Raw genomic sequence first — 20,501 nt, 5'->3', positions numbered from 1 at the left:
TATGTTCGAAATTTGATGTTGTTTTGAACATGTCTACCAGTTTTTATTGATGTGTGAACTTCAACTCACGAACTATTATCCTCCTTGTCACTCAGTTGCTTCACATCATTTAGAAAAATGCTGGGAATTATGTTACTTGCTTCGAAAGTAGATTATGTCACGCACATTGACCTGCAGTTGCCATAGTTGTGCCCACTCACTTAATCTGTCTATGTGCCATTGGTTACTTATCACTGCCATTTGTCGCATTACAGCAGCACCACCACAGTGTCCACATGACAACTGAATATGAAAAACTCTGTGATGGTTGATTGAAGCCAGTAATAAATATGATGAAGTGTAGGTCCCTGCATTTCTCACAATTCATGCCGCTGCTCACAAATGAGCCGATTGTCGAATGGAGCCTATTTCTTCTGTCAATCTTGCAGGTGGAAACCATTCTGTGACAGCAATGCGCTGTGCAGGCGAGTGCACGACAGAAGGTATTGCAAAGCCTGGAGGAGGGAGCGATTCGTGTCAGACAGTGATGTTCGCAGATTGGGTATGCTGCGTTCGAGCCTGGATAGCTCAGTCGGTAGAGCATCAGACTTTTAATCTGAGGGTCCAGGGTTCAAGTCCCTGTTCGGGCGTTGTGTTTAAAGCACGACTTTTAATTTCCACGTTCGTGCAGCCTGATAAAACACAAACTGACAAGGTCAGACCATCTTGCCTTCCTCAGAAAACGATCTGCTGAAAATCCACAGCTTGCAATCATGAGAGCTCGATTTCCACGAGCATAGTCGTTCCCTGTTTTACTATAGGTGTCCATATTTCTACCTCTGTTTATCTGATGGGCTGATTTTGCTGCTGCAAGTCCGACGACAAATCTGATCATTTTGCCTCTTGTTTGTGATTTGCCCAAGGGAGGAAATATTGAGCGCCCGTATTGAGCGTCTCAATTCATTTTAACTTTTACATACATTGGCTTGATTGCTCGTCAATCTTTCACAATCAATCTTTGTACAAATTATGCTCGTCATTGAAATTGCAAGGCCCTTATCATTGTGGTGGATCTGTGAGGCTCACTCTCCAACGCCAGGATATTCTTCGTCAGGAGATGATCCTCAACTGAATGAAGTGATCTCGATGGCTTATGAAAATGTTCCATACATCTGACGCCTTGTACACTCCCGCATGTAGCGCAGGACCCCTTGAGGTAAAGAGCAGCGTTATGTTCGAAATTTGATGTTGTTTTGAACATGTCGACCAGTTTTTATTGATGTGTGAACTTCAACTCACGAACTATTATCCTCCTTGTCACTCAGTTGCTTCACATCATTTAGAAAAATGCTGGGAATTATGTTACTTGCTTCGAAAGTAGATTATGTCACGCACATTGAACTGCAGTTGCCATAGTTGTGCCCACTCACTTAATCTGTCTATGTGCCATTGGTTACTTATCACTGCCATTTGTCGCATTACAGCAGCACCACCACAGTGTCCACATGACAACTGAATATGAAAAACTCTGTGATGGTTGATTGAAGCCAGTAATAAATATGATGAAGTGTAGGTCCCTGCATTTCTCACAATTCATGCCGCTGCTCACAAATGAGCCGATTGTCGAATGGAGCCTATTTCTTCTGTCAATCTTGCAGGTGGAAACCATTCTGTGACAGCAATGCGCTGTGCAGGCGAGTGCACGACAGAAGGTATTGCAAAGCCTGGAGGAGGGAGCGATTCGTGTCAGACAGTGATGGTCGCAGATTGGGTATGCTGCCTTTGAGCCTGGATAGCTCAGTCGGTAGAGCATCAGACTTTTAATATGAGGGTCCAGGGTTCAAGTCCCTGTTCGGGCGTTGTGTTTAAAGCACGAGTTTTAATTTCCACGTTCGTGCAGCCTGATAAAACACAAACTGACAAGGTCAGACCATCTTGCCTTCCTCAGAAAACGATCTGCAGAAAATCCACAGCTTGCAATCATGAGAGCTCGATTTCCACGAGCATAGTCGTTCCCTGTTTTACTTTTGGTGTCCATATTTCTACCTCTGTTTATCTGATGGGCTGATTTTGCTGCTGCAAGTCCGACGACAAATCTGATCATTTTGCCTCTTGTTTGTGATTTGCCCAAGGGAGGAAATATTGAGCGCCCGTATTGAGCGTCTCAATTCATTTTAACTTTTACATACATTGGCTTGATTGCTCGTCAATCTTTCACAATCAATCTTTGTACAAATTATGCTCGTCATTGAAATTGCAAGGCCCTTATCATTGTGGTGGATCTGTGAGGCTCACTCTCCAACGCCAGGATATTCTTCGTCAGGAGATGATCCTCAACTGAATGAAGTGTTCTCGATGGCTTATGAAAATGTTCCATACATCTGACGCCTTGTACACTCCCGCATGTAGCGCAGGACCCCTTGAGGTAAAGAGCAGCATTATGTTCGAAATTTGATGTTGTTTTGAACATGTCTACCAGTTTTTATTGATGTGTGAACTTCAACTCACGAACTATTATCCTCCTTGTCACTCAGTTGCTTCACATCATTTAGAAAAATGCTGGGAATTATGTTACTTGCTTCGAAAGTAGATTATGTCACGCACATTGAACTGCAGTTGCCATAGTTGTGCCCACTCACTTAATCTGTCTATGTGCCATTGGTTACTTATCACTGCCATTTGTCGCATTACAGCAGCACCACCACAGTGTCCACATGACAACTGAATATGAAAAACTCTGTGATGGTTGATTGAAGCCAGTAATAAATATGATGAAGTGTAGGTCCCTGCATTTCTCACAATTCATGCCGCTGCTCACAAATGAGCCGATTGTCGAATGGAGCCTATTTCTTCTGTCAATCTTGCAGGTGGAAACCATTCTGTGACAGCAATGCGCTGTGCAGGCGAGTGCACGACAGAAGGTATTGCAAAGCCTGGAGGAGGGAGCGATTCGTGTCAGACAGTGATGGTCGCAGATTGGGTATGCTGCGTTTGAGCCTGGATAGCTCAGTTGGTAGAGCATCAGACTTTTAATCTGAGGGTCCAGGGTTCAAGTCCCTGTTCGGGTGTTGTGTTTAAAGCACGACTTTTAATTTCCACGTTCGTGCAGCCTGATAAAACACAAACTGACAAGGTCAGACCATCTTGCCTTCCTCAGAAAACGATCTGCTGAAAATCCACAGCTTGCAATCATGAGAGCTCGATTTCCACGAGCATAGTCGTTCCCTGTTTTACTATAGGTGTCCATATTTCTACCTCTGTTTATCTGATGGGCTGATTTTGCTGCTGCAAGTCCGACGACAAATCTGATCATTTTGCCTCTTGTTTGTGATTTGCCCAAGGGAGGAAATATTGAGCGCCCGTATTGAGCGTCTCAATTCATTTTAACTTTTACATACATTGGCTTGATTGCTCGTCAATCTTTCACAATCAATCTTTGTACAAATTATGCTCGTCATTGAAATTGCAAGGCCCTTATCATTGTGGTGGATCTGTGAGGCTCACTCTCCAACGCCAGGATATTCTTCGTCAGGAGATGATCCTCAACTGAATGAAGTGTTCTCGATGGCTTATGAAAATGTTCCATACATCTGACGCCTTGTACACTCCCGCATGTAGCGCAGGACCCCTTGAGGTAAAGAGCAGCGTTATGTTCGAAATTTGATGTTGTTTTGAACATGTCTACCAGTTTTTATTGATGTGTGAACTTCAACTCACGAACTATTATCCTCCTTGTCACTCAGTTGCTTCACATCATTTAGAAAAATGCTGGGAATTATGTTACTTGCTTCGAAAGTAGATTATGTCACGCACATTGACCTGCAGTTGCCATAGTTGTGCCCACTCACTTAATCTGTCTATGTGCCATTGGTTACTTATCACTGCCATTTGTAGCATTACAGCAGCACCACCACAGTGTCCACATGACAACTGAATATGAAAAACTCTGTGATGGTTGATTGAAGCCAGTAATAAATATGATGAAGTGTAGGTCCCTGCATTTCTCACAATTCATGCCGCTGCTCACAAATGAGCCGATTGTCGAATGGAGCCTATTTCTTCTGTCAATCTTGCAGGTGGAAACCATTCTGTGACAGCAATGCGCTGTGCAGGCGAGTGCACGACAGAAGGTATTGCAAAGCCTGGAGGAGGGAGCGATTCGTGTCAGACAGTGATGTTCGCAGATTGGGTATGCTGCGTTCGAGCCTGGATAGCTCAGTCGGTAGAGCATCAGACTTTTAATCTGAGGGTCCAGGGTTCAAGTCCCTGTTCGGGCGTTGTGTTTAAAGCACGACTTTTAATTTCCACGTTCGTGCAGCCTGATAAAACACAAACTGACAAGGTCAGACCATCTTGCCTTCCTCAGAAAACGATCTGCTGAAAATCCACAGCTTGCAATCATGAAAGCTCGATTACCACGAGCATAGTCGTTCCCTGTTTTACTATAGGTGTCCATATTTCTACCTCTGTTTATCTGATGGGCTGATTTTGCTGCTGCAAGTCCGACGACAAATCTGATCATTTTGCCTCTTGTTTGTGATTTGCCCAAGGGAGGAAATATTGAGCGCCCGTATTGAGCGTCTCAATTCATTTTAACTTTTACATACATTGGCTTGATTGCTCGTCAATCTTTCACAATCAATCTTTGTACAAATTATGCTCGTCATTGAAATTGCAAGGCCCTTATCATTGTGGTGGATCTGTGAGGCTCACTCTCCAACGCCAGGATATTCTTCGTCAGGAGATGATCCTCAACTGAATGAAGTGTTCTCGATGGCTTATGAAAATGTTCCATACATCTGACGCCTTGTACACTCCCGCATGTAGCGCAGGACCCCTTGAGGTAAAGAGCAGCGTTATGTTCGAAATTTGATGTTGTTTTGAACATGTCTACCAGTTTTTATTGATGTGTGAACTTCAACTCACGAACTATTATCCTCCTTGTCACTCAGTTGCTTCACATCATTTAGAAAAATGCTGGGAATTATGTTACTTGCTTCGAAAGTAGATTATGTCACGCACATTGAACTGCAGTTGCCATAGTTGTGCCCACTCACTTAATCTGTCTATGTGCCATTGGTTACTTATCACTGCCATTTGTCGCATTACAGCAGCACCACCACAGTGTCCACATGACAACTGAATATGAAAAACTCTGTGATGGTTGATTGAAGCCAGTAATAAATATGATGAAGTGTAGGTCCCTGCATTTCTCACAATTCATGCCGCTGCTCACAAATGAGCCGATTGTCGAATGGAGCCTATTTCTTCTGTCCATCTTGCAGGTGGAAACCATTCTGTGACAGCAATGCGCTGTTCAGGCGAGTGCACGACAGAAGGTATTGCAAAGCCTGGAGGAGGGAGCGATTCGTGTCAGACAGTGATGGTCGCAGATTGGGTATGCTGCGTTAGAGCCTGGATAGCTCAGTCGGTAGAGCATCAGACTTTTAATCTGAGGGTCCAGGGTTCAAGTCCCTGTTCGGGCGTTGTGTTTAAAGCACGAGTTTTAATTTCCACATTCGTGCAGCCTGATAAAACACAAACTGACAAGGTCAGACCATCTTGCCTTCCTCAGAAAACGAACTGCTGAAAATCCACAGCTTGCAATCATGAGAGCTCGATTTCCACGAGCATAGTCGTTCCCTGTTTTACTATAGGTGTCCATATTTCTACCTCTGTTTATCTGATGGGCTGATTTTGCTGCTGCAAGTCCGACGACAAATCTGATCATTTTGCCTCTTGTTTGTGATTTGCCCAAGGGAGGAAATATTGAGCGCCCGTATTGAGCGTCTCAATTCATTTTAACTTTTACATACATTGGCTTGATTGCTCGTCAATCTTTCACAATCAATCTTTGTACAAATTATGCTCGTCATTGAAATTGCAAGGCCCTTATCATTGTGGTGGATCTGTGAGGCTCACTCTCCAACGCCAGGATATTCTTCGTCAGGAGATGATCCTCAACTGAATGAAGTGTTCTCGATGGCTTATGAAAATGTTCCATACATCTGACGCCTTGTACACTCCCGCATGTAGCGCAGGACCCCTTGAGGTAAAGAGCAGCGTTATGTTCGAAATTTGATGTTGTTTTGAACATGTCTACCAGTTTTTATTGATGTGTGAACTTCAACTCACGAACTATTATCCTCCTTGTCACTCAGTTGCTTCACATCATTTAGAAAAATGCTGGGAATTATGTTACTTGCTTCGAAAGTAGATTATGTCACGCACATTGAACTGCAGTTGCCATAGTTGTGCCCACTCACTTAATCTGTCTATGTGCCATTGGTTACTTATCACTGCCATTTGTCGCATTACAGCAGCACCACCACAGTGTCCACATGACAACTGAATATGAAAAACTCTGTGATGGTTGATTGAAGCCAGTAATAAATATGATGAAGTGTAGGGCCCTGCATTTCTCACAATTCATGCCGCTGCTCACAAATGAGCCGATTGTCGAATGGAGCCTATTTCTTCTGTCAATCTTGCAGGTGGAAACCATTCTGTGACAGCAATGCGCTGTGCAGGCGAGTGCACGACAGAAGGTATTGCAAAGCCTGGAGGAGGGAGCGATTCGTGTCAGACAGTGATGGTCGCAGATTGGGTATGCTGTGTTAGAGCCTGGATAGCTCAGTCGGTAGAGCATCAGACTTTTAATCTGAGGGTCCAGGGTTCAAGTCCCTGTTCGGGTGTTGTGTTTAAAGCACGACTTTTAATTTCCACGTTCGTGCAGCCTGATAAAACACAAACTGACAAGGTCAGACCATCTTGCCTTCCTCAGAAAACGAACTGCTGAAAATCCACAGCTTGCAATCATGAGAGCTCGATTTCCACGAGCATAGTCGTTCCCTGTTTTACTATAGGTGTCCATATTTCTACCTCTGTTTATCTGATGGGCTGATTTTGCTGCTGCAAGTCCGACGACAAATCTGATCATTTTGCCTCTTGTTTGTGATTTGCCCAAGGGAGGAAATATTGAGCGCCCGTATTGAGCGTCTCAATTCATTTTAACTTTTACATACATTGGCTTGATTGCTCCTCAATCTTTCACAATCAATCTTTGTACAAATTATGCTCGTCATTGAAATTGAAGGCCCTTATCATTGTGGTGGATCTGTGAGGCTCACTCTCCAACGCCAGGATATTCTTCGTCAGGAGATGATCCTCAACTGAATGAAGTGTTCTCGATGGCTTATGAAAATGTTCCATACATCTGACGCCTTGTACACTCCCGCATGTAGCGCAGGACCCCTTGAGGTAAAGAGCAGCGTTATGTTCGAAATTTGATGTTGTTTTGAACATGTCTACCAGTTTTTATTGATGTGTGAACTTCAACTCACGAACTATTATCCTCCTTGTCACTCAGTTGCTTCACATCATTTAGAAAAATGCTGGGAATTATGTTACTTGCTTCGAAAGTAGATTATGTCACGCACATTGAACTGCAGTTGCCATAGTTGTGCCCACTCACTTAATCTGTCTATGTGCCATTGGTTACTTATCACTGCCATTTGTCGCATTACAGCAGCACCACCACAGTGTCCACATGACAACTGAATATGAAAAACTCTGTGATGGTTGATTGAAGCCAGTAATAAATATGATGAAGTGTAGGTCCCTGCATTTCTCACAATTCATGCCGCTGCTCACAAATGAGCCGATTGTCGAATGGAGCCTATTTCTTCTGTCAATCTTGCAGGTGGAAACCATTCTGTGACAGCAATGCGCTGTGCAGGCGAGTGCACGACAGAAGGTATTGCAAAGCCTGGAGGAGGGAGCGATTCGTGTCAGACAGTGATGGTCGCAGATTGGGTATGCTGCGTTAGAGCCTGGATAGCTCAGTCGGTAGAGCATCAGACTTTTAATCTGAGGGTCCAGGGTTCAAGTCCCTGTTTGGGTGTTGTGTTTAAAGCACGACTTTTAATTTCCACGTTCGTGCAGCCTGATAAAACACAAACTGACAAGGTCAGACCATCTTGCCTTCCTCAGAAAACGAACTGCTGAAAATCCACAGCTTGCAATCATGAGAGCTCGATTTCCACGAGCATAGTCGTTCCCTGTTTTACTATAGGTGTCCATATTTCTACCTCTGTTTATCTGATGGGCTGATTTTGCTGCTGCAAGTCCGACGACAAATCTGATCATTTTGCCTCTTGTTTGTGATTTGCCCAAGGGAGGAAATATTGAGCGCCCGTATTGAGCGTCTCAATTCATTTTAACTTTTACATACATTGGCTTGATTGCTCGTCAATCTTTCACAATCAATCTTTGTACAAATTATGCTCGTCATTGAAATTGCAAGGCCCTTATCATTGTGGTGGATCTGTGAGGCTCACTTTCCAACGCCAGGATATTCTTCGTCAGGAGATGATCCTCAACTGAATGAAGTGTTCTCGATGGCTTATGAAAATGTTCCATACATCTGACGCCTTGTACACTCCCGCATGTAGCGCAGGACCCCTTGAGGTAAAGAGCAGCGTTATGTTCGAAATTTGATGTTGTTTTGAACATGTCTACCAGTTTTTATTGATGTGTGAACTTCAACTCACGAACTATTATCCTCCTTGTCACTCAGTTGCTTCACATCATTTAGAAAAATGCTGGGAATTATGTTACTTGCTTCGAAAGTAGATTATGTCACGCACATTGAACTGCAGTTGCCATAGTTGTGCCCACTCACTTAATCTGTCTATGTGCCATTGGTTACTTATCACTGCCATTTGTCGCATTACAGCAGCACCACCACAGTGTCCACATGACAACTGAATATGAAAAACTCTGTGATGGTTGATTGAAGCCAGTAATAAATATGATGAAGTGTAGGTCCCTGCATTTCTCACAATTCATGCCGCTGCTCACAAATGAGCCGATTGTCGAATGGAGCCTATTTCTTCTGTCAATCTTGCAGGTGGAAACCATTCTGTGACAGCAATGCGCTGTGCAGGCGAGTGCACGACAGAAGGTATTGCAAAGCCTGGAGGAGGGAGCGATTCGTGTCAGACAGTGATGGTCGCAGATTGGGTATGCTGCGTTAGAGCCTGGATAGCTCAGTCGGTAGAGCATCAGACTTTTAATCTGAGGGTCCAGGGTTCAAGTCCCTGTTTGGGTGTTGTGTTTTAAAGCACGACTTTTAATTTCCACGTTCGTGCAGCCTGATAAAACACAAACTGACAAGGTCAGACCATCTTGCCTTCCTCAGAAAACGAACTGCTGAAAATCCACAGCTTGCAATCATGAGAGCTCGATTTCCACGAGCATAGTCGTTCCCTGTTTTACTATAGGTGTCCATATTTCTACCTCTGTTTATCTGATGGGCTGATTTTGCTGCTGCAAGTCCGACGACAAATCTGATCATTTTGCCTCTTGTTTGTGATTTGCCCAAGGGAGGAAATATTGAGCGCCCGTATTGAGCGTCTCAATTCATTTTAACTTTTACATACATTGGCTTGATTGCTCCTCAATCTTTCACAATCAATCTTTGTACAAATTATGCTCGTCATTGAAATTGCAAGGCCCTTATCATTGTGGTGGATCTGTGAGGCTCACTTTCCAACGCCAGGATATTCTTCGTCAGGAGATGATCCTCAACTGAATGAAGTGTTCTCGATGGCTTATGAAAATGTTCCATACATCTGACGCCTTGTACACTCCCGCATGTAGCGCAGGACCCCTTGAGGTAAAGAGCAGCGTTATGTTCGAAATTTGATGTTGTTTTGAACATGTCTACCAGTTTTTATTGATGTGTGAACTTCAACTCACGAACTATTATCCTCCTTGTCACTCAGTTGCTTCACATCATTTAGAAAAATGCTGGGAATTATGTTACTTGCTTCGAAAGTAGATTATGTCACGCACATTGAACTGCAGTTGCCATAGTTGTGCCCACTCACTTAATCTGTCTATGTGCCATTGGTTACTTATCACTGCCATTTGTCGCATTACAGCAGCACCACCACAGTGTCCACATGACAACTGAATATGAAAAACTCTGTGATGGTTGATTGAAGCCAGTAATAAATATGATGAAGTGTAGGTCCCTGCATTTCTCACAATTCATGCCGCTGCTCACAAATGAGCCGATTGTCGAATGGAGCCTATTTCTTCTGTCAATCTTGCAGGTGGAAACCATTCTGTGACAGCAATGCGCTGTGCAGGCGAGTGCACGACAGAAGGTATTGCAAAGCCTGGAGGAGGGAGCGATTCGTGTCAGACAGTGATGGTCGCAGATTGGGTATGCTGCGTTAGAGCCTGGATAGCTCAGTCGGTAGAGCATCAGACTTTTAATCTGAGGGTCCAGGGTTCAAGTCCCTGTTCGGGTGTTGTGTTTAAAGCACGAGTTTTAATTTCCACGTTCGTGCAGCCTGATAAAACACAAACTGACAAGGTCAGACCATCTTGCCTTCCTCAGAAAACGAACTGCTGAAAATCCACAGCTTGCAATCATGAGAGCTCAATTTCCACGAGCATAGTTGTTCCCTGTTTTACTATAGGTGTCCATATTTCTACCTCTGTTTATCTGATGGGCTGATTTTGCTGCTGCAAGTCCGACGACAAATCTGATCATTTTGCCTCTTGTTTGTGATTTGCCCAAGGGAGGAAATATTGAGCGCCCGTATTGAGCGTCTCAATTCATTTTAACTTTTACATACATTGGCTTGATTGCTCGTCAATCTTTCACAATCAATCTTTGTACAAATTATGCTCGTCATTGAAATTGCAAGGCCCTTATCATTGTGGTGGATCTGTGAGGCTCACTCTCCAACGCCAGGATATTCTTCGTCAGGAGATGATCCTCAACTGAATGAAGTGTTCTCGATGGCTTATGAAAATGTTCCATACATCTGACGCCTTGTACACTCCCGCATGTAGCGCAGGACCCCTTGAGGTAAAGAGCAGCGTTATGTTCGAAATTTGATGTTGTTTTGAACATGTCTACCAGTTTTTATTGATGTGTGAACTTCAACTCACGAACTATTATCCTCCTTGTCACTCAGTTGCTTCACATCATTTAGAAAAATGCTGGGAATTATGTTACTTGCTTCGAAAGTAGATTATGTCACGCACATTGAACTGCAGTTGCCATAGTTGTGCCCACTCACTTAATCTGTCTATGTGCCATTGGTTACTTATCACTGCCATTTGTCGCATTACAGCAGCACCACCACAGTGTCCACATGACAACTGAATATGAAAAACTCTGTGATGGTTGATTGAAGCCAGTAATAAATATGATGAAGTGTAGGGCCCTGCATTTCTCACAATTCATGCCGCTGCTCACAAATGAGCCGATTGTCGAATGGAGCCTATTTCTTCTGTCAATCTTGCAGGTGGAAACCATTCTGTGACAGCAATGCGCTGTGCAGGCGAGTGCACGACAGAAGGTATTGCAAAGCCTGGAGGAGGGAGCGATTCGTGTCAGACAGTGATGGTCGCAGATTGGGTATGCTGTGTTAGAGCCTGGATAGCTTAGTCGGTAGAGCATCAGACTTTTAATCTGAGGGTCCAGGGTTCAAGTCCCTGTTCGGGTGTTGTGTTTAAAGCACGACTTTTAATTTCCACGTTCGTGCAGCCTGATAAAACACAAACTGACAAGGTCAGACCATCTTGCCTTCCTCAGAAAACGAACTGCTGAAAATCCACAGCTTGCAATCATGAGAGCTCGATTTCCACGAGCATAGTCGTTCCCTGTTTTACTATAGGTGTCCATATTTCTACCTCTGTTTATCTGATGGGCTGATTTTGCTGCTGCAAGTCCGACGACAAATCTGATCATTTTGCCTCTTGTTTGTGATTTGCCCAAGGGAGGAAATATTGAGCGCCCGTATTGAGCGTCTCAATTCATTTTAACTTTTACATACATTGGCTTGATTGCTCCTCAATCTTTCACAATCAATCTTTGTACAAATTATGCTCGTCATTGAAATTGAAGGCCCTTATCATTGTGGTGGATCTGTGAGGCTCACTCTCCAACGCCAGGATATTCTTCGTCAGGAGATGATCCTCAACTGAATGAAGTGTTCTCGATGGCTTATGAAAATGTTCCATACATCTGACGCCTTGTACACTCCCGCATGTAGCGCAGGACCCCTTGAGGTAAAGAGCAGCGTTATGTTCGAAATTTGATGTTGTTTTGAACATGTCTACCAGTTTTTATTGATGTGTGAACTTCAACTCACGAACTATTATCCTCCTTGTCACTCAGTTGCTTCACATCATTTAGAAAAATGCTGGGAATTATGTTACTTGCTTCGAAAGTAGATTATGTCACGCACATTGAACTGCAGTTGCCATAGTTGTGCCCACTCACTTAATCTGTCTATGTGCCATTGGTTACTTATCACTGCCATTTGTCGCATTACAGCAGCACCACCACAGTGTCCACATGACAACTGAATATGAAAAACTCTGTGATGGTTGATTGAAGCCAGTAATAAATATGATGAAGTGTAGGTCCCTGCATTTCTCACAATTCATGCCGCTGCTCACAAATGAGCCGATTGTCGAATGGAGCCTATTTCTTCTGTCAATCTTGCAGGTGGAAACCATTCTGTGACAGCAATGCGCTGTGCAGGCGAGTGCACGACAGAAGGTATTGCAAAGCCTGGAGGAGGGAGCGATTCGTGTCAGACAGTGATGGTCGCAGATTGGGTATGCTGCGTTAGAGCCTGGATAGCTCAGTCGGTAGAGCATCAGACTTTTAATCTGAGGGTCCAGGGTTCAAGTCCCTGTTTGGGTGTTGTGTTTAAAGCACGACTTTTAATTTCCACGTTCGTGCAGCCTGATAAAACACAAACTGACAAGGTCAGACCATCTTGCCTTCCTCAGAAAACGAACTGCTGAAAATCCACAGCTTGCAATCATGAGAGCTCGATTTCCACGAGCATAGTCGTTCCCTGTTTTACTATAGGTGTCCATATTTCTACCTCTGTTTATCTGATGGGCTGATTTTGCTGCTGCAAGTCCGACGACAAATCTGATCATTTTGCCTCTTGTTTGTGATTTGCCCAAGGGAGGAAATATTGAGCGCCCGTATTGAGCGTCTCAATTCATTTTAACTTTTACATACATTGGCTTGATTGCTCCTCAATCTTTCACAATCAATCTTTGTACAAATTATGCTCGTCATTGAAATTGCAAGGCCCTTATCATTGTGGTGGATCTGTGAGGCTCACTTTCCAACGCCAGGATATTCTTCGTCAGGAGATGATCCTCAACTGAATGAAGTGTTCTCGATGGCTTATGAAAATGTTCCATACATCTGACGCCTTGTACACTCCCGCATGTAGCGCAGGACCCCTTGAGGTAAAGAGCAGCGTTATGTTCGAAATTTGATGTTGTTTTGAACATGTCTACCAGTTTTTATTGATGTGTGAACTTCAACTCACGAACTATTATCCTCCTTGTCACTCAGTTGCTTCACATCATTTAGAAAAATGCTGGGAATTATGTTACTTGCTTCGAAAGTAGATTATGTCACGCACATTGAACTGCAGTTGCCATAGTTGTGCCCACTCACTTAATCTGTCTATGTGCCATTGGTTACTTATCACTGCCATTTGTCGCATTACAGCAGCACCACCACAGTGTCCACATGACAACTGAATATGAAAAACTCTGTGATGGTTGATTGAAGCCAGTAATAAATATGATGAAGTGTAGGTCCCTGCATTTCTCACAATTCATGCCGCTGCTCACAAATGAGCCGATTGTCGAATGGAGCCTATTTCTTCTGTCAATCTTGCAGGTGGAAACCATTCTGTGACAGCAATGCGCTGTGCAGGCGAGTGCACGACAGAAGGTATTGCAAAGCCTGGAGGAGGGAGCGATTCGTGTCAGACAGTGATGGTCGCAGATTGGGTATGCTGCGTTAGAGCCTGGATAGCTCAGTCGGTAGAGCATCAGACTTTTAATCTGAGGGTCCAGGGTTCAAGTCCCTGTTTGGGTGTTGTGTTTAAAGCACGACTTTTAATTTCCACGTTCGTGCAGCCTGATAAAACACAAACTGACAAGGTCAGACCATCTTGCCTTCCTCAGAAAACGAACTGCTGAAAATCCACAGCTTGCAATCATGAGAGCTCGATTTCCACGAGCATAGTCGTTCCCTGTTTTACTATAGGTGTCCATATTTCTACCTCTGTTTATCTGATGGGCTGATTTTGCTGCTGCAAGTCCGACGACAAATCTGATCATTTTGCCTCTTGTTTGTGATTTGCCCAAGGGAGGAAATATTGAGCGCCCGTATTGAGCGTCTCAATTCATTTTAACTTTTACATACATTGGCTTGATTGCTCCTCAATCTTTCACAATCAATCTTTGTACAAATTATGCTCGTCATTGAAATTGCAAGGCCCTTATCATTGTGGTGGATCTGTGAGGCTCACTTTCCAACGCCAGGATATTCTTCGTCAGGAGATGATCCTCAACTGAATGAAGTGTTCTCGATGGCTTATGAAAATGTTCCATACATCTGACGCCTTGTACACTCCCGCATGTAGCGCAGGACCCCTTGAGGTAAAGAGCAGCGTTATGTTCGAAATTTGATGTTGTTTTGAACATGTCTACCAGTTTTTATTGATGTGTGAACTTCAACTCACGAACTATTATCCTCCTTGTCACTCAGTTGCTTCACATCATTTAGAAAAATGCTGGGAATTATGTTACTTGCTTCGAAAGTAGATTATGTCACGCACATTGAACTGCAGTTGCCATAGTTGTGCCCACTCACTTAATCTGTCTATGTGCCATTGGTTACTTATCACTGCCATTTGTCGCATTACAGCAGCACCACCACAGTGTCCACATGACAACTGAATATGAAAAACTCTGTGATGGTTGATTGAAGCCAGTAATAAATATGATGAAGTGTAGGTCCCTGCATTTCTCACAATTCATGCCGCTGCTCACAAATGAGCCGATTGTCGAATGGAGCCTATTTCTTCTGTCAATCTTGCAGGTGGAAACCATTCTGTGACAGCAATGCGCTGTGCAGGCGAGTGCACGACAGAAGGTATTGCAAAGCCTGGAGGAGGGAGCGATTCGTGTCAGACAGTGATGGTCGCAGATTGGGTATGCTGCGTTAGAGCCTGGATAGCTCAGTCGGTAGAGCATCAGACTTTTAATCTGAGGGTCCAGGGTTCAAGTCCCTGTTCGGGTGTTGTGTTTAAAGCACGACTTTTAATTTCCACGTTCGTGCAGCCTGATAAAACACAAACTGACAAGGTCAGACCATCTTGCCTTCCTCAGAAAACGAACTGCTGAAAATCCACAGCTTGCAATCATGAGAGCTCGATTTCCACGAGCATAGTCGTTCCCTGTTTTACTATAGGTGTCCATATTTCTACCTCTGTTTATCTGATGGGCTGATTTTGCTGCTGCAAGTCCGACGACAAATCTGATCATTTTGCCTCTTGTTTGTGATTTGCCCAAGGGAGGAAATATTGAGCGCCCGTATTGAGCGTCTCAATTCATTTTAACTTTTACATACATTGGCTTGATTGCTCCTCAATCTTTCACAATCAATCTTTGTACAAATTATGCTCGTCATTGAAATTGCAAGGCCCTTATCATTGTGGTGGATCTGTGAGGCTCACTCTCCAACGCCAGGATATTCTTCGTCAGGAGATGATCCTCAACTGAATGAAGTGTTCTCGATGGCTTATGAAAATGTTCCATACATCTGACGCCTTGTACACTCCCGCATGTAGCGCAGGACCCCTTGAGGTAAAGAGCAGCGTTATGTTCGAAATTTGATGTTGTTTTGAACATGTCTACCAGTTTTTATTGATGTGTGAACTTCAACTCACGAACTATTATCCTCCTTGTCACTCAGTTGCTTCACATCATTTAGAAAAATGCTGGGAATTATGTTACTTGCTTCGAAAGTAGATTATGTCACGCACATTGAACTGCAGTTGCCATAGTTGTGCCCACTCACTTAATCTGTCTATGTGCCATTGGTTACTTATCACTGCCATTTGTCGCATTACAGCAGCACCACCACAGTGTCCACATGACAACTGAATATGAAAAACTCTGTGATGGTTGATTGAAGCCAGTAATAAATATGATGAAGTGTAGGTCCCTGCATTTCTCACAATTCATGCCGCTGCTCACAATTGAGCCGATTGTCGAATGGAGCCTATTTCTTCTGTCAATCTTGCAGGTGGAAACCATTCTGTGACAGCAATGCGCTGTGCAGGCGAGTGCACGACAGAAGGTATTGCAAAGCCTGGAGGAGGGAGCGATTCGTGTCAGACAGTGATGTTCGCAGATTGGGTATGCTGCGTTCGAGCCTGGATAGCTCAGTCGGTAGAGCATCAGACTTTTAATCTGAGGGTCCAGGGTTCAAGTCCCTGTTCGGGCGTTGTGTTTAAAGCACGACTTTTAATTTCCACGTTCGTGCAGCCTGATAAAACACAAACTGACAAGGTCAGACCATCTTGCCTTCCTCAGAAAACGAACTGCTGAAAATCCACAGCTTGCAATCATGAGAGCTCGATTTCCACGAGCATAGTCGTTCCCTGTTTTACTATAGGTGTCCATATTTCTACCTCTGTTTATCTGATGGGCTGATTTTGCTGCTGCAAGTCTGACGACAAATCTGATCATTTTGCCTCTTGTTTGTGATTTGCCCAAGGGAGGAAATATTGAGCGCCCGTATTGAGCGTCTCAATTCATTTTAACTTTTACATACATTGGCTTGATTGCTCGTCAATCTTTCACAATCAATCTTTGTACAAATTATGCTCGTCATTGAAATTGCAAGGCCCTTATCATTGTGGTGGATCTGTGAGGCTCACTCTCCAACGCCAGGATATTCTTCGTCAGGAGATGATCCTCAACTGAATGAAGTGTTCTCGATGGCTTATGAAAATGTTCCATACATCTGACGCCTTGTACACTCCCGCATGTAGCGCAGGACCCCTTGAGGTAAAGAGCAGCGTTATGTTCGAAATTTGATGTTGTTTTGAACATGTCTACCAGTTTTTATTGATGTGTGAACTTCAACTCACGAACTATTATCCTCCTTGTCACTCAGTTGCTTCACATCATTTAGAAAAATGCTGGGAATTATGTTACTTGCTTCGAAAGTAGATTATGTCATGCACATTGAACTGCAGTTGCCATAGTTGTGCCCACTCACTTAATCTGTCTATGTGCCATTGGTTACTTATCACTGCCATTTGTCGCATTACAGCAGCACCACCACAGTGTCCACATGACAACTGAATATGAAAAACTCTGTGATGGTTGATTGAAGCCAGTAATAAATATGATGAAGTGTAGGTCCCTGCATTTCTCACAATTCATGCCGCTGCTCACAAATGAGCCGATTGTCGAATGGAGCCTATTTCTTCTGTCAATCTTGCAGGTGGAAACCATTCTGTGACAGCAATGCGCTGTGCAGGCGAGTGCACGACAGAAGGTATTGCAAAGCCTGGAGGAGGGAGCGATTCGTGTCAGACAGTGATGGTCGCAGATTGGGTATGCTGCGTTAGAGTCTGGATAGCTCAGTCGGTAGAGCATCAGACTTTTAATCTGAGGGTCCAGGGTTCAAGTCCCTGTTCGGGCGTTGTGTTTAAAGCACGACTTTTAATTTCCACGTTCGTGCAGCCTGATAAAACACAAACTGACAAGGTCAGACCATCTTGCCTTCCTCAGAAAACGATCTGCTGAAAATCCACAGCTTGCAATCATGAAAGCTCGATTACCACGAGCATAGTCGTTCCCTGTTTTACTATAGGTGTCCATATTTCTACCTCTGTTTATCTGATGGGCTGATTTTGCTGCTGCAAGTCCGACGACAAATCTGATCATTTTGCCTCTTGTTTGTGATTTGCCCAAGGGAGGAAATATTGAGCGCCCGTATTGAGCGTCTCAATTCATTTTAACTTTTACATACATTGGCTTGATTGCTCGTCAATCTTTCACAATCAATCTTTGTACAAATTATGCTCGTCATTGAAATTGCAAGGCCCTTATCATTGTGGTGGATCTGTGAGGCTCACTCTCCAACGCCAGGATATTCTTCGTCAGGAGATGATCCTCAACTGAATGAAGTGTTCTCGATGGCTTATGAAAATGTTCCATACATCTGACGCCTTGTACACTCCCGCATGTAGCGCAGGACCCCTTGAGGTAAAGAGCAGCGTTATGTTCGAAATTTGATGTTGTTTTGAACATGTCTACCAGTTTTTATTGATGTGTGAACTTCAACTCACGAACTATTATCCTCCTTGTCACTCAGTTGCTTCACATCATTCAGAAAAATGCTGGGAATTATGTTACTTGCTTCGAAAGTAGATTATGTCACGCACATTGAACTGCAGTTGCCATAGTTGTGCCCACTCACTTAATCTGTCTATGTGCCATTGGTTACTTATCACTGCCATTTGTCGCATTACAGCAGCACCACCACAGTGTCCACATGACAACTGAATATGAAAAACTCTGTGATGGTTGATTGAAGCCAGTAATAAATATGATGAAGTGTAGGTCCCTGCATTTCTCACAATTCATGCCGCTGCTCACAAATGAGCCTATTGTCGAATGGAGCCTATTTCTTCTGTCAATCTTGCAGGTGGAAACCATTCTGTGACAGCAATGCGCTGTGCAGGCGAGTGCACGACAGAAGGTATTGCAAAGCCTGGAGGAGGGAGCGATTCGTGTCAGACAGTGATGGTCGCAGATTGGGTATGCTGCGTTAGAGCCTGGATAGCTCAGTCGGTAGAGCATCAGACTTTTAATCTGAGGGTCCAGGGTTCAAGTCCCTGTTCGGGCGTTGTGTTTAAAGCACGACTTTTAATTTCCACGTTCGTGCAGCCTGATAAAACACAAACTGACAAGGTCAGACCATCTTGCCTTCCTCAGAAAACGAACTGCTGAAAATCCACAGCTTGCAATCATGAGAGCTCGATTTCCACGAGCATAGTCGTTCCCTGTTTTACTATAGGTGTCCATATTTCTACCTCTGTTTATCTGATGGGCTGATTTTGCTGCTGCAAGTCCGACGACAAATCTGATCATTTTGCCTCTTGTTTGTGATTTGCCCAAGGGAGGAAATATTGAGCGCCCGTATTGAGCGTCTCAATTCATTTTAACTTTTACATACATTGGCTTGATTGCTCGTCAATCTTTCACAATCAATCTTTGTACAAATTATGCTCGTCATTGAAATTGCAAGGCCCTTATCATTGTGGTGGATCTGTGAGGCTCACTCTCCAACGCCAGGATATTCTTCGTCAGGAGATGATCCTCAACTGAATGAAGTGTTCTCGATGGCTTATGAAAATGTTCCATACATCTGACGCCTTGTACACTCCCGCATGTAGCGCAGGACCCCTTGAGGTAAAGAGCAGCGTTATGTTCGAAATTTGATGTTGTTTTGAACATGTCTACCAGTTTTTATTGATGTGTGAGCTTCAACTCACGAACTATTATCCTCCTTGTCACTCAGTTGCTTCACATCATTCAGAAAAATGCTGGGAATTATGTTACTTGCTTCGAAAGTAGATTATGTCACGCACATTGAACTGCAGTTGCCATAGTTGTGCCCACTCACTTAATCTGTCTATGTGCCATTGGTTACTTATCACTGCCATTTGTCGCATTACAGCAGCACCACCACAGTGTCCACATGACAACTGAATATGAAAAACTCTGTGATGGTTGATTGAAGCCAGTAATAAATATGATGAAGTGTAGGTCCCTGCATTTCTCACAATTCATGCCGCTGCTCACAAATGAGCCTATTGTCGAATGGAGCCTATTTCTTCTGTCAATCTTGCAGGTGGAAACCATTCTGTGACAGCAATGCGCTGTGCAGGCGAGTGCACGACAGAAGGTATTGCAAAGCCTGGAGGAGGGAGCGATTCGTGTCAGACAGTGATGGTCGCAGATTGGGTATGCTGCGTTAGAGCCTGGATAGCTCAGTCGGTAGAGCATCAGACTTTTAATCTGAGGGTCCAGGGTTCAAGTCCCTGTTAGGGCGTTGTGTTTAAAGCACGAGTTTTAATTTCCACGTTCGTGCAGCCTGATAAAACACAAACTGACAAGGTCAGACCATCTTGCCTTCCTCAGAAAACGAACTGCTGAAAATCCACAGCTTGCAATCATGAGAGCTCGATTTCCACGAGCATAGTCGTTCCCTGTTTTACTATAGGTGTCCATATTTCTACCTCTGTTTATCTGATGGGCTGATTTTGCTGCTGCAAGTCCGACGACAAATCTGATCATTTTGCCTCTTGTTTGTGATTTGCCCAAGGGAGGAAATATTGAGCGCCCGTATTGAGCGTCTCAATTCATTTTAACTTTTACATACATTGGCTTGATTGCTCGTCAATCTTTCACAATCAATCTTTGTACAAATTATGCTCGTCATTGAAATTGCAAGGCCCTTATCATTGTGGTGGATCTGTGAGGCTCACTCTCCAACGCCAGGATATTCTTCGTCAGGAGATGATCCTCAACTGAATGAAGTGTTCTCGATGGCTTATGAAAATGTTCCATACATCTGATGC

At 43.8% G+C, this 20,501-nt stretch overlaps 17 non-coding genes across 17 annotated transcripts; all 17 read left to right on the top strand.

The window, feature by feature from the left end:
- The first annotated feature begins 556 nt into the window (after window positions 1-556).
- On the top strand, window positions 557-629 carry trnak-uuu (transfer RNA lysine (anticodon UUU)). The gene has a single exon. It is a non-coding gene; the product is annotated as a tRNA-Lys (tRNA).
- A 1,136-nt stretch (window positions 630-1,765) lies between these two features.
- Window positions 1,766-1,838, top strand: trnak-uuu (transfer RNA lysine (anticodon UUU)). The gene has a single exon. It is a non-coding gene; the product is annotated as a tRNA-Lys (tRNA).
- Window positions 1,839-2,974: 1,136 nt separating this feature from the next.
- trnak-uuu (transfer RNA lysine (anticodon UUU)) lies at window positions 2,975-3,047 on the top strand. Its single transcript has one exon. It is a non-coding gene; the product is annotated as a tRNA-Lys (tRNA).
- Window positions 3,048-4,183: 1,136 nt separating this feature from the next.
- trnak-uuu (transfer RNA lysine (anticodon UUU)) lies at window positions 4,184-4,256 on the top strand. Its single transcript has one exon. It is a non-coding gene; the product is annotated as a tRNA-Lys (tRNA).
- Window positions 4,257-5,392: 1,136 nt separating this feature from the next.
- On the top strand, window positions 5,393-5,465 carry trnak-uuu (transfer RNA lysine (anticodon UUU)). The gene has a single exon. It is a non-coding gene; the product is annotated as a tRNA-Lys (tRNA).
- A 1,136-nt stretch (window positions 5,466-6,601) lies between these two features.
- On the top strand, window positions 6,602-6,674 carry trnak-uuu (transfer RNA lysine (anticodon UUU)). Its single transcript has one exon. It is a non-coding gene; the product is annotated as a tRNA-Lys (tRNA).
- Window positions 6,675-7,809: 1,135 nt separating this feature from the next.
- On the top strand, window positions 7,810-7,882 carry trnak-uuu (transfer RNA lysine (anticodon UUU)). Its single transcript has one exon. It is a non-coding gene; the product is annotated as a tRNA-Lys (tRNA).
- A 1,136-nt stretch (window positions 7,883-9,018) lies between these two features.
- trnak-uuu (transfer RNA lysine (anticodon UUU)) lies at window positions 9,019-9,091 on the top strand. Its single transcript has one exon. It is a non-coding gene; the product is annotated as a tRNA-Lys (tRNA).
- A 1,137-nt stretch (window positions 9,092-10,228) lies between these two features.
- trnak-uuu (transfer RNA lysine (anticodon UUU)) lies at window positions 10,229-10,301 on the top strand. The gene has a single exon. It is a non-coding gene; the product is annotated as a tRNA-Lys (tRNA).
- A 1,136-nt stretch (window positions 10,302-11,437) lies between these two features.
- On the top strand, window positions 11,438-11,510 carry trnak-uuu (transfer RNA lysine (anticodon UUU)). Its single transcript has one exon. It is a non-coding gene; the product is annotated as a tRNA-Lys (tRNA).
- A 1,135-nt stretch (window positions 11,511-12,645) lies between these two features.
- Window positions 12,646-12,718, top strand: trnak-uuu (transfer RNA lysine (anticodon UUU)). Its single transcript has one exon. It is a non-coding gene; the product is annotated as a tRNA-Lys (tRNA).
- Window positions 12,719-13,854: 1,136 nt separating this feature from the next.
- On the top strand, window positions 13,855-13,927 carry trnak-uuu (transfer RNA lysine (anticodon UUU)). Its single transcript has one exon. It is a non-coding gene; the product is annotated as a tRNA-Lys (tRNA).
- Window positions 13,928-15,063: 1,136 nt separating this feature from the next.
- On the top strand, window positions 15,064-15,136 carry trnak-uuu (transfer RNA lysine (anticodon UUU)). Its single transcript has one exon. It is a non-coding gene; the product is annotated as a tRNA-Lys (tRNA).
- Window positions 15,137-16,272: 1,136 nt separating this feature from the next.
- trnak-uuu (transfer RNA lysine (anticodon UUU)) lies at window positions 16,273-16,345 on the top strand. Its single transcript has one exon. It is a non-coding gene; the product is annotated as a tRNA-Lys (tRNA).
- Window positions 16,346-17,481: 1,136 nt separating this feature from the next.
- On the top strand, window positions 17,482-17,554 carry trnak-uuu (transfer RNA lysine (anticodon UUU)). Its single transcript has one exon. It is a non-coding gene; the product is annotated as a tRNA-Lys (tRNA).
- A 1,136-nt stretch (window positions 17,555-18,690) lies between these two features.
- trnak-uuu (transfer RNA lysine (anticodon UUU)) lies at window positions 18,691-18,763 on the top strand. The gene has a single exon. It is a non-coding gene; the product is annotated as a tRNA-Lys (tRNA).
- A 1,136-nt stretch (window positions 18,764-19,899) lies between these two features.
- Window positions 19,900-19,972, top strand: trnak-uuu (transfer RNA lysine (anticodon UUU)). The gene has a single exon. It is a non-coding gene; the product is annotated as a tRNA-Lys (tRNA).
- The last annotated feature ends 529 nt before the right edge of the window (window positions 19,973-20,501 follow it).

The sequence above is a fragment of the Pristiophorus japonicus genome, chromosome 3 (genome assembly GCF_044704955.1).
Source record: "Pristiophorus japonicus isolate sPriJap1 chromosome 3, sPriJap1.hap1, whole genome shotgun sequence".
NCBI classification, from domain to species: domain Eukaryota; kingdom Metazoa; phylum Chordata; class Chondrichthyes; family Pristiophoridae; genus Pristiophorus; species Pristiophorus japonicus.
The sequence above is the reverse complement of the archived record's forward strand: the minus strand, read 5'-3'. Positions and strand labels throughout refer to the sequence as shown.